This window comes from Arachis stenosperma, chromosome 3 (genome assembly GCF_014773155.1).
Source record: "Arachis stenosperma cultivar V10309 chromosome 3, arast.V10309.gnm1.PFL2, whole genome shotgun sequence".
Classification (NCBI taxonomy): domain Eukaryota; kingdom Viridiplantae; phylum Streptophyta; class Magnoliopsida; order Fabales; family Fabaceae; genus Arachis; species Arachis stenosperma.
In genome coordinates this window covers 152,755,357-152,767,462 of record NC_080379.1, presented here as the reverse complement: position 1 = coordinate 152,767,462, position 12,106 = coordinate 152,755,357, and the positions used below count along the sequence as shown (strand labels likewise).

Below are 12,106 nucleotides of genomic sequence, written 5' to 3'. Positions count from 1 at the left end.
TGTTCTTCTTTCATTTGATCCATAGCTTCTTGCAGCTTGGTAATAGATGCTTCTAAGCGGTTCCAGTAGTCAATCTGTGGGATTTCTGGGAGGAACTCTTGCGCCCTCCTTTTGATGGGAATGTCTTGCACTTGTTGCCATTCCATTGATTTCTTTGTGATTGGGAGATCAACTGGGATATACTCATCTACTCCCATTTTTACTCCAGTATTTTTACATAGCAGAGAAATCAAGTTTGGGTAGGCCAGTTTGGCTTCGGTGGAGTTCTTGTTTGCAATGGTATAAAGCTCACAAGCAATCAGATGATGAACTTTCACTTCTTTTCCCATCATAATGCAATGGGTCATCACTGCTCATTTAACAGTGACCTCAAAGCGGTTGCTGGTGGGTAGTATGGAACGCCTAATAAAATCCAGCCAGCCTTTAGCAACTGGTTTGAGATCCCCCCTCCTGAGTTGAATTGGGACATTCTTTGAGTTGGTTACCCACTTGGCTCCGGGGATGTATATGTCCTATAGAACTTGGTCCAGGCGCTTATCTTGATTCACAATTCTCCTGTTAAAGGATTTCAGGTCATCTTGTAGTTGAGGTAGCTTGAAGATCTCTCTTATGCTGTCATGGTGAAAGTAGATAATCCTTCCTCTGACCATGGTTCGGAAGGTGGTGCACGAAATTGTGATCCATTCTTTTCACAACTCAAAAAGTCCCCGGTAATGGCTCCAAAAACATGGTTCTCAATACCATGGTCTAAACATAATTTCACAACTTCGCACAACTAACCAGCAAGTGCACTGGGTCGTCCAAGTAATAAACCTTACGCGAGTAAGGGTCGATCCCACGGAGATTGTTGGTATGAAGCAAGCTATGGTCACCTTGTAAATCTTAGTCAGGCAGATTCAAATGGTTACGAATGATATATGAATAAAGCATAAAGATAGAGATACTTATGTAATTCATTGGTGAGAATTTCAGATAAGCGTATGGAGATGCTTTGTCCCTTCCGTCTCTTTGCTTTCCTACTGTCTTCATCCAATCCTTTTTACTCCTTTCCATGGCAAGCTGTATGTTGGGCATCACCGTTGTCAGTGGCTACAATCCTGTCCTCTCAGTGAAAATGTTTAACGCACCCTGTCACGGCACGACTAATCATCTGTCGGTTCTCAATCAGGTTGGAATAGAATCCATTAATTCTTTTGCGTCTGTCACTAACGCCCAGCCTTCAGGAGTTTGAAGCTCGTCACAGTCATTCAATCATTGAATCCTACTCAGAATACCACAGACAAGGTTTAGACCTTCCGGATTCTCTTGAATGCCGCCATCAATTCTAGCTTATACCACGAAGATTCCGATTAAGGAATCCAAGAGATAAACATTCAAGCCTTGTTTGCTTGTAGAACGGAGGTGTTGTCAGGCACGCGTTCATAAGTGAGAATGATGATGAGCGTCACATAATCATCACATTCATCAAGTTCTTGAGTGCGAATGAATATCTTGGAAGAAGAACAAGCTGAATTGAATAGAAGAACAATAGTAATTGCATTAATACTCGAGGTACAGCAGAGCTCCACACCTTAATCTATGGTGTGTAGAAACTCCACCGTTGAAAATACATAAGTGATAATAGTGATCATTGGCTTCGGCCCCAGAGAGGGAACCAGAAGAACCAAGATGAAAATACAATAGTAAAAGGTCCTATTTGTAGAGAACTAGTAGCCTAGGGTTTACAGAAATGAGTAAATGACATAAAAATCTACTTCCGGGCCCACTTGGTGTGTGCTTGGGCTGAGCATTGAAGCTTTCATGTGTAGAGACTTTTCTTGGAGTTAAACGCCAGCTTTTGTGCCAGTTTAGGCGTTTAACTCCCATTCTTGTGCCAGTTCCGGCGTTTAATGCCGGGCAGTTTTGAGCTGATTTGGAACGCCGGTTTGGGCTATCAAATCTCGGGCAAAGTATGGACTATTATACATTGATGGAAAGCCCAGGATGTCTACTTTCCAACGCTGTTGAGCGCGCACCAATGGAGCTTCTTTAGCTCCAGAAAATGCACTTCGAGTGCAGGGAGGTCAGAATCCAACAGCATCTACAGTCCTTTTCAGCCTCTGAATCAGATTTTTGCTCAGGTCCCTCAATTTCAGCCAGAAAATACCTGAAATCACAGAAAAACACACAAACTCATAGTAAAGTCTAGAAAAGTGAATTTTAACTAAAAACTAATAAAAATATACTAAAAACTAACTAAAACATACTAAAAACATACTAAAAATAATGCCAAAAAGCATATAAATTATCCGCTCATCACAACACCAAACTTAAATTGTTGCTTGTCCCCAAGCAACTGAAAATCAAATAAGATAAAAAGAAGAGAATATGCAATGAATTCCAAAAACATCTATGAAGATCAATATTAATTAGATGAGCGGGGCTTTTAGCTTTTTGCCTCTGAACAGTTTTGGCATCTTACTTTATCCTTTGAAATTCAGAATGATTGGCTTCTATAGGAACTCAGAATCCAGATAGTGTTATTGATTCTCCTAGTTAAGTATGATGATTCTTGAACACAACTACTTTATGAGTCTTGGCCGTGGCCCAAAGCACTTTGTCTTCCAGTATTACCACCGGATACATACATGTCACAGACACATAATTGGGTGAACCTTTTCAGATTGTGACTCAGCTTTGCTAGAGTCCCCAATTAGAGGTGTCCAGGGTTCTTAAGCACACTCTTTTTGCCTTGGATCACCACTTTATTTTTTTCTTTTTCTTTCTTTTTCTCTTTCTCCTTTTTTTTCGTTTTTTCTCTCTTTTTTTCGCTTCTTTTTTTTTTGTATTCACTGCTTTTTCTTGCTTCAAGAATCATTTTTATGATTTTTCAGATCCTCAGAAACATGTTTCCTTTTTCATCATTCTTTCAAGAGCCAACCATTCATGAACAACAAATTCAAAAGACATATGCACTGTTTAAGCATACATTGAGAAAACAAAAGTATTGCCACCACATCAAAATAATTAATCTGTTATAAAATTCAAAATTCATACAATTCTTCTCTTTTTCAATTAAGAACATTTTTCATTTAAGAAAGGTGATGGATTCATAGGACATTCATAACTTTAAGGCATAGACATTAAGACACTAATGATCATGTAATAAGACACAATCATGGATAAACATAAGCATCAAATTCGAAAAACAAGAAAATAAAGAACAAGGAGATTAAAGAACGGGTCCACCTTAGTGATGGCGGCTCGTTCTTCCTCTTGAAGATCTTATGGAGTGCTTGAGCTCCTCAATGTCTCTTCCTTGCCTTTGTTGCTCCTCTCTCATGATGCTTTGATCTTCTCTAATTTCATGGAGGAGGATGGAATGTTCTTGGTGCTCCACCCTTAGTTGTCCCATGTTGAAACTCAATTCTCCTAGGGAGGTGTTGATTTGCTCCCAATAGTTTTGTGGAGGAAAGTGCATCCCTTGAGGCATCTCAGGGATTTCATGATGAGTAGGATCCCTTGTTTGCTCCATCCTTTTCTTAGTGATGGGCTTGTCCTCATCAATGGGGATGTCTCCCTCTATGTCAACTCCAACTGAATAACAGAGGTGACAAATGAGATGAGGAAAGGCTAACCTTGCCAAGGTAGAGGACTTGTCTGCCAACTTATAAAGTTCTTGGGTTATAACCTCATGAACTTCTACTTCTTCTCCAATCATGATACTATGGATCATGATGGCCCGGTCTAGAGTAACTTCAGACCAGTTGCTAGTGGGAATGATTGAGCGTTGGATAAACTCCAACCATCCCCTAGCTACGGGTTTGAGGTCATGCCTTCTCAATTGAACCGGCTTCCCTCTTGAATCTCTCTTCCATTGGGCGCCCTCTTCACAAATGTCTGTGAGGACTTGGTCCAACCTTTGATCAAAGTTGACCCTTCTAGTGTAAGGGTGTTCATCTCCTTGCATCATGGGCAAGTTGAATGCCAACCTTACATTTTCCAGACTAAAATCTAAGTATTTCCCCCGAAGCATTGTAAGCCAATTCTTTGGGTCCGGGTTCACACTTTGATCATGGTTCTTGGTGATCCATGCATTGGCATAGAACTCTTGAACCATCAAGATTCTGACTTGTTGAATAGGGTTGGTAAGAACTTCCCAACCTCTTCTTCGAATCTCATGTCGGATCTCCAGATATTCACTCTTTTTGAGTTTGAAAGGGACCTCGGGGATCACCTTCTTCAAGGCCACAACTTCATAGAAGTGGTCTTGATGCACCCTTGAGATGAATCTCTCCATCTCCCATGACTCGGAGGTGAAAGCTTTTGCCTTCCCTTTCCTCTTTCTAGAGGTTTCTCCGGCCTTGGATGCCATAAATGGTTATGGAAAAACAAAAAGCAATGCTTTTACCACACCAAACTTAAAAGGTTTGCTCATCCTCGAGAAAAAGAAGAAAGAAGAGAGTAGAAGAAGAAGAAATAGAGGAGATGGAGATGGCTTTATGGTTCGGCCAAAGGGGGAGAAGTAGTGTTTAGGTTGTGTGAAAATGAAGGAGTGAAGATGGGTTTATATAGGGGTGGAGAGAGGTGTAGGGTTCGGTTATGGGAGGGTGGGTTTGGGAGGGAAAGTGGTTTAAATTTGAATGGTGAGGTAGGTGAGGTTTTATGAAAGATGGATGTACGTGGTGAAGAGAAAGATGGGATTTGATAGGTGAGGGGTTTTTGGGGAAGAGGTGTTGAGGTGATTGGTGAATGGGTGAAGAAGAAGAGAGAGAGTGGTGGGGTAGGTGGGGATCCTGTGGGGTCTACAGATCCTGAGGTGTCAAGGAAAAGTTATCCCTGCACCAAGTGGCGAGCAAAATTGCTCTCTGTGCCAATTCTGGCGTTAAACACCGGGCTGGTGCCCATTTCTGGCGTTTAACGCCAGCTTCTTGCCCTTTCCTGGCGTTTAACGCCAGTCTGGTGCCCCTTTCTGGCGTTAAACACCCAGAATGGTGCCAGACTGAGCGTTAAACGCCCATTTGCTGCCCTTACTGGCGTTTAAACGCCAGCAAGGTCTTCCTCCAGGGTGTGCTATTTTTCTTTCTATTTTTGCTTTTTCAATTGATTTTTTGACTTCTCATGATCATCAACCTACAGAAAACATAAAATAACAAAGGAAAATAGATTAAATATAACATTGGGTTGCCTCCCAACAAGCGCTTCTTTAATGTCAGTAGCTTGACAGAGGGCTCTCATGGAGCCTCAAAGATAGTCAGAGCAATGTTGGAACCTCGCAACACCAAACTTAGAATTTGAATGTGGGGGTTCAACAGCAAACTTAGAATTTGGTTGTGGCCTCCCAACACCAAACCTAAAGTTTGACTGTGGGGGCTCTGTTTGACTCTGTTTTGAGAGAAGCTCTTCATGCTTCCTCTCCATGGTGACAGAGGGATATCCTTGAGCCTTAAACACAAAGGATTCTTCATTCATTTGAATGATCAATTCTCCTCTGTCCACATCAATCACAGCCTGTGCTGTGGCTAGGAAGGGTCTGCCAAGGATGATGGATTCATCCATGCACTTCCCAGTCTCTAGGACTATGAAATCAGTAGGGATGTAATGGTCTTCAATCTTTACCAGAACATACTCTACAAGCCCATAAGCTTGTTTTCTTGAATTGTCTGCCATCTCTAGTGAGATTCTTGCAGCTTGTACCTCAAAGATCCTTAACTTCTCCATTACAGAGAGAGGCATGAGGTTTATACTTGACCCTAGGTCACACAAGGCCTTCTTGAAGGTCATGGTGCCTATGGCGTAAGGTATTGAGAACTTCCCAGGATCTTGTCTCTTTTGAGGTAATCTCTGCCTAGACAAGTCATCCAGTTCTTTGGTGAGCAAAGGGGATTCATCCTCCAAAGTCTCATTACCAAATAACTTGTCATTTAACTTCATGATTGCTCCAAGGTATTTAGCAACTTGCTCTTCAGTGACATACTCATCCTCTTCAGAGGAAGAATACTCATCAGAGCTCATGAATGGCAGAAGTAAATCCAATGGAATCTCCATGGTCTCAGTGTGAGCCTCAGATTCCCATGGTTCCTTATTAGGGAGCTCATTGGAGGCCAGTGGACGTCCATTGAGGTCTTCCTCAGTGGCGTTCACTGCCTTTTCCTCCTCTCCAAGTTCGGCCATGTTGATGGCCTTACATTCTCCTTTTGGATTCTCTTCTGTATTGCTTGGAAGAGTACTAGGAGGGAGTTCAGTAATTTTCTTGCTCAGCTGACCCACTTGTGCCTCCAAATTCCTAATGGAGGACCTTGTTTCAGTCATGAAACTTTGAGTGGTTTTGATTAGATCAGAGACCATGGTTGCTAAGTCAGAGTGGCTTTACTTAGAATTCTCTGTCTGTTGCTGAGAAGATGATGGAAAAGGCTTGCCATTGCTAAACCTGTTTCTTCCACCATTATTGTTGTTGAAACCTTGTTGAGGTCTCTGTTGATCCTTCCATGAGAGATTTGGATGATTTCTCCATGAAGAATTATAGGTGTTTCCATAGGGTTCTCCCATGTAATTCACCTCTTCCATTGAAGGGTTCTCAGGATCATAAGCTTCTTCTTCAGATGAAGTGTCCTTAGTACTGACTGGTGCAGCTTGCATTCCAGACAGACTTTGAGAAATCAAATTGACTTGCTGAGTCAATATCTTGTTCTGAGCCAATATGGCATTCAGAGTATCAATCTCAAGAACTCCTTTCTTCTGATTTGTCCCATTGTTCACAGGATTCCTTTCAGAAGTGTACATGAATTGGTTATTTGCAACCATTTCAATTAGTTCTTGAGCTTCTGTAGGCGTCTTCTTCAGATGAAGAGATCCTCCAGCAGAACTATCCAAAGACATCTTGGACAGTTCAGACAGACCATCATAGAAAATACCTATGATGCTCCATTCAGAAAGCATGTCAGAAGGACACTTTCTGATCAATTATTTGTATCTTTCCCAAGCTTCATAGAGGGATTCTCCTTCCTTCTGTCTGAAAGTTTGGACTTCCACTCTAAGCTTACTCAATTTTTGAGGTGGAAAGAACTTTGCCAAGAAGGCATTGACTAGCTTTTCCCAAGAGTTCAGACTTTCTTTAGGTTGTGAGTCCAACCGTATCCTAGCTCTGTCTCTTACAGCAAAAGGGAATAGCATAAGTCTGTAGACCTCAGGGTCAACCCCATTAGTCTTGACAGTGTCACAGATTTGCAAGAACTCAGCTAAAAACTGATGAGGATCTTCCAATGGAAGTCCATAGAACTTACAATTCTGTTGCATCAGAGAAATTAATTGAGGCTTAAGCTCAAAGTTGTTTGCTCCAATGGCAGGGATAGAGATGCTTCTCCCATAGAAGTCGAGAGTAGGTGCAGTAAAGTCACCCAGCACCTTCCTTGCATTGTTGGCATTGTTGTTGTTTTCAGCTGCCATGGGTTTTTCTTCTTTGAAGATTTCTGTTAGGTCCTCTACAGAGAGTTGTGCCTTAGCTTCTCTTAGCTTTCGCTTCAAGGTCCTTTCAGGTTCAGGGTCAGCCTCAACAAGAATGCTTTTGTCTTTGCTCCTGCTCATATGAAAGAGAAGAGAACAAGAAAATATGGAATCCTCTATGTCACAGTATAGAGATTCCTTGAAGTGTCAGAGGAAAAGAAAAATAGAAGGAAGAGGTAGAAAATTCGAACTTATCAATGAAAGATGGAGTTCGAATTGTGCATTGAGGAGTAGTGTTAGTCCATAAATAGAAGGATGTGAGAAGAGGGGAAGAAATTTTCGAAAATTAAGTAAAAGATTTTAAAAACATTTTGAAAAAAAACTTATTGATTTTTGAAAACTAAGAGTGGAAAAGAAATCAAGTGATTTTTGAAAAAGATTTTGAAATTAGATATAAAAAAGATATGATTGAAAACTATTTTGAAAAAGATGTGATTAGAAGATATGATTGAAAAGTTATGGTTTAAAAAAGATGTGATTGAGAAGATATGATTTGAAAAACAATTTAAAAAGATTTGATTTTAAAAATTAATGACTTGGCTAACAAGAAAAGATATAATTCAAACATTAAACCTTTCTCAACAGAAAAGGCAACATACTTGAAATGTTGAATCAAATCATTAATTGATAGCAAGTGTTTTTGAAAATGGAAAGAAATTGAATTTGAAAAAGATTTGATTGAAAAGATATGATTTGAAAAAGATTTGATTTTGAAAAATTTTGAAAACTTGAAAAAAATTTGAATTGAAAACAGAATCTTCCCTCTTGTGCCATCCTGGCGTTAAACGCCCAGAATGGTATCCATTCTGGCGTTTAACGCCCAAAACACTACCCTTTTGGGCGTTAAACGCCCAACCAGGCACCCTGGCTGGCGTTTAAACGCCAGTTTTCCTTCCTCACTGGGCGTTTTGAACGCCCAACTTTTTCTGTGTAATTCCTCTGCTGAATATTTTGAATCTTCAATTCTCTGTATTATTGACTTGAAAAGACACAAATTAATTTTTTTTGGATTTTTAATAATGAGGAATAATCAAAATGCAACTAAAATCAAATAACAATGCATGCAAGACACCAAACTTAGCAGTTTGTATACTACTGACACTAACAAAATGAGAATGCATATGACAAACAACAAAAATACTCAAGACAAGAGAATTTAAAGATCAGAGCAAGGAAATCATCAAGAACATCTTGAAGATCACTTAAGACACATGAATGAATGCAAGAAGAACATAAACATGCAATTGACACCAAACTTAACATGAGACACTAGACTCAACAGGAAACATACAATATTTTTGGTCTTTTTATGATTTTGTAATTTTTTTTGGATTTTTCAAAAATTAAGTGGAAAAAAAATAAAGGTATCAAAATTCTTAATGAGAATTCCAGGAATCATGCAATGTTAGTCTAAAGCTTCAGTCTAAAGAAATTAGACATGGCTAGCCAAGCTTCAGCAGGACATTACATTCAAGAGCTAAATTGATGAGAATCAATCAGCTTTGGTGATGATAAGAACATCACCTTGAAACACTAGAATTCATTCTTAAGAACTCTGAAGAAAAATGCCTAATCAAAGCAACAAGATGAACCGTCAGTTGTCCAAACTCAAAAATCTCCGGCAGCAGCGCCAAAAACTTGGTGCACGAAATTGTGATCCATTCTTTTCACAACTCAAAAAGTCCCCGGTAATGGCTCCAAAAACATGGTTCTCAATACCATGGTCTAAACATAATTTCACAACTTCGCACAACTAACCAGCAAGTGCACTGGGTCGTCCAAGTAATAAACCTTACGCGAGTAAGGGTCGATCCCACGGAGATTGTTGGTATGAAGCAAGCTATGGTCACCTTGTAAATCTTAGTCAGGCAGATTCAAATGGTTACGAATGATATATGAATAAAGCATAAAGATAGAGATACTTATGTAATTCATTGGTGAGAATTTCAGATAAGCGTATGGAGATGCTTTGTCCCTTCCGTCTCTCTGCTCTCCTACTGTCTTCATCCAATCCTTCTTACTCCTTTCCATGGCAAGCTATATGTTGGGCATTACCGTTGTCAGTGGCTACAGTCCCGTCCTCTCAGTGAAAATGTTCAACGCACCCTGTCACGGCACGGCTAATCATCTGTCGGTTCTCAATCAGGTTGGAATAGAATCCATTGATTCTTTTGCGTCTGTCACTAACGCCCAGCCTTCAGGAGTTTGAAGCTCGTCACAGTCATTCAATCATTGAATCCTACTCAAAATACCACAGACAAGGTTTAGACCTTCCAGATTCTCTTGAATGCCGCCATCAATTCTAGCTTATACCACGAAGATTCCGATTAAGGAATCCAAGAGATAAACATTCAAGCCTTGTTTGCTTGTAGAACGGAGGTGGTTGTCAGGCACGCGTTCATAAGTGAGAATGATGATGAGCGTCACATAATCATCACATTCATCAAGTTCTTGAGTGCGAATGAATATCTTGGAAGAAGAACAAGCTGAATTGAATAGAAGAACAATAGTAATTGCATTAATACTCGAGGTACAGCAGAGCTCCACACCTTAATCTATGGTGTGTAGAAACTCCACCGTTGAAAATACATAAGTGATAATAGTGATCATTGGCTTCGGCCCCAGAGAGGGAACCAGAAGAACCAAGATGAAAATATAATAGTAAAAGGTCCTATTTGTAGAGAACTAGTAGCCTAGGGTTTACAGAAATGAGTAAATGACATAAAAATCTACTTCCGGGCCCACTTGGTGTGTGCTTGGGCTGAGCATTGAAGCTTTCATGTGTAGAGACTTTTCTTGGAGTTAAACGCCAGCTTTTGTGCCAGTTTGGGCGTTTAATTCCCATTCTTGTGCCAGTTCCGTCGTTTAACGCCGGGCAGTTTTGAGCTGATTTGGAACGCCGGTTTGGGCCATCAAATCTCGGGCAAAGTATGGACTATTTAACATTGCTGGAAAGCCCAGGATGTCTACTTTCCAACGCCGTTGAGAGAGCACCAATTGAGCTTCTGTAGCTCCAGAAAATCCACTTCGAGTGCAGGGAGGTCAGAATCCAACAGCATCTACAGTTCTTTTCAACCTCTGAATCAGATTTTTGCTCAGGTCCCTCAATTTCAGCCAAAAAATACCTGAAATCACAGAAAAACATACAAACTCATAGTAAAGTCCAAAAAAGTAAATTTTAACTAAAAACTAATAAAAATATACTAAAAACTGACTAAAACATACTAAAAACATACTAAAAATAATGCCAAAAAGCGTATTAATTATCCGCTCATCAGAAGGTATAGAAGGCGGTTTGAGACATTCTCTGTTTATCTGTTTGCCATAGATTTGAGTAGAATTCCTAAACCATGTTCCTCCCCACCTTTGTCTCAGGATTAGCTAGGACTTCCTAGCCTCTGTTTTGAATTTGCTCTTGGATCTCCAGATATTCATCTTCTTTCAGATCAAATTTAACTTTCAAAATCACTGACCTCAGACCCATTATTTATTATTTTATAATAATGGTCTGCATGTTCTTTGGTTAAGAACTTCTCTTGATTCCAAAGTGGTTTTAGAATATTCTCTTTCTTGCCTCTTGAGGTTGTTTGTTTTCCTTTAGGACCCATGATCTTGGTGAGTCTTGGCTCAGTGATCATGAAAAACACACCAAACTTAGAGGTTTGCTTGTCCTCAAGCAAAAGAAAGGAAAGAAGAGGAAGAGAGGGAGAGACAATTTTGAATGGTGGAGGAAAAGGGATGGCCGAATGGAAATTTAAAGGGGGCAGAGGGGTGGGTTCAAAAATTTGGAAAAAGATGTGCAAAAGATATGATTTGTGAAAAAGATGTGATAGAAGATATGATTTGTGAAAAGATAATTATGATATGCAAAAGATGTATTTTTAAAATTGAGAAGATAAGAGAAGAATTTGGAAAAATAATTCTAATTTTGAAAAGATAGTGTGATGGGTTGAAAAAGATTTGAAAAGAATTTAAAAAGATATATGAGTTTTTTTCAAAGATTTTGAAGGAAATAGAAAAAGGAATTTTTTTTTGGATTAAGAAATTTTTGAAATTGAAATTGAAAGATGAGGATTTGTAACATGTTCATGCAAGAAATATGGAAATAAATATTAAAATTTGAAAAAAAATCTGAGTTAGGAACAAGAACCTCCTCCCCCTATGTTCCTAGCGTTAAACTCCCAGGAGTAGCATGTCTTGGGCGTTTAACACCCAAATGCTTCCTATTGTGGGCGTTTAAACGCCCAGCAACGTATCCTGGCAGGCATTTAAACGCCAGTTTTCCTTCCTTACTGGGCGTTTAAACGCCCAACCAGGTACCCTGGTTGGCGTTTAAACGCCAGTTTGCCTTCTTTACTGGCCTTTTTCTGCTAGTGAGCATCTTTTCTCTGTTTTCTGCTCTGAATTCTTCTGTAACTCTGTGAACTCCTGCAGTGAAAGATAAATTTTGTATCAAACTCTTATAATTACTAGAAAATAGATATGCTTAACCAATGGCTGGGTTGCCTCCCAGCAAGAGCTTCTTTATTGTCTTTAGCTGGACCTTACTGAATGTTATTCTAGTATCAGTTTTGAGCACTCTTGCTCAATATTTCTTTCAAGATAGTGTTTGACCCTTTGTCCA

The 12,106-nt window shown here is 39.7% G+C and overlaps 1 non-coding gene across 1 annotated transcript; it reads left to right on the top strand.

Annotated features, from left to right (window-relative positions):
* The first annotated feature begins 6,912 nt into the window (after window positions 1-6,912).
* Window positions 6,913-7,020, top strand: LOC130971221 (small nucleolar RNA R71). Its single transcript, XR_009082452.1, has one exon. It is a non-coding gene; the product is annotated as a small nucleolar RNA R71 (small nucleolar RNA).
* Window positions 7,021-12,106: the final 5,086 nt, after the last annotated feature.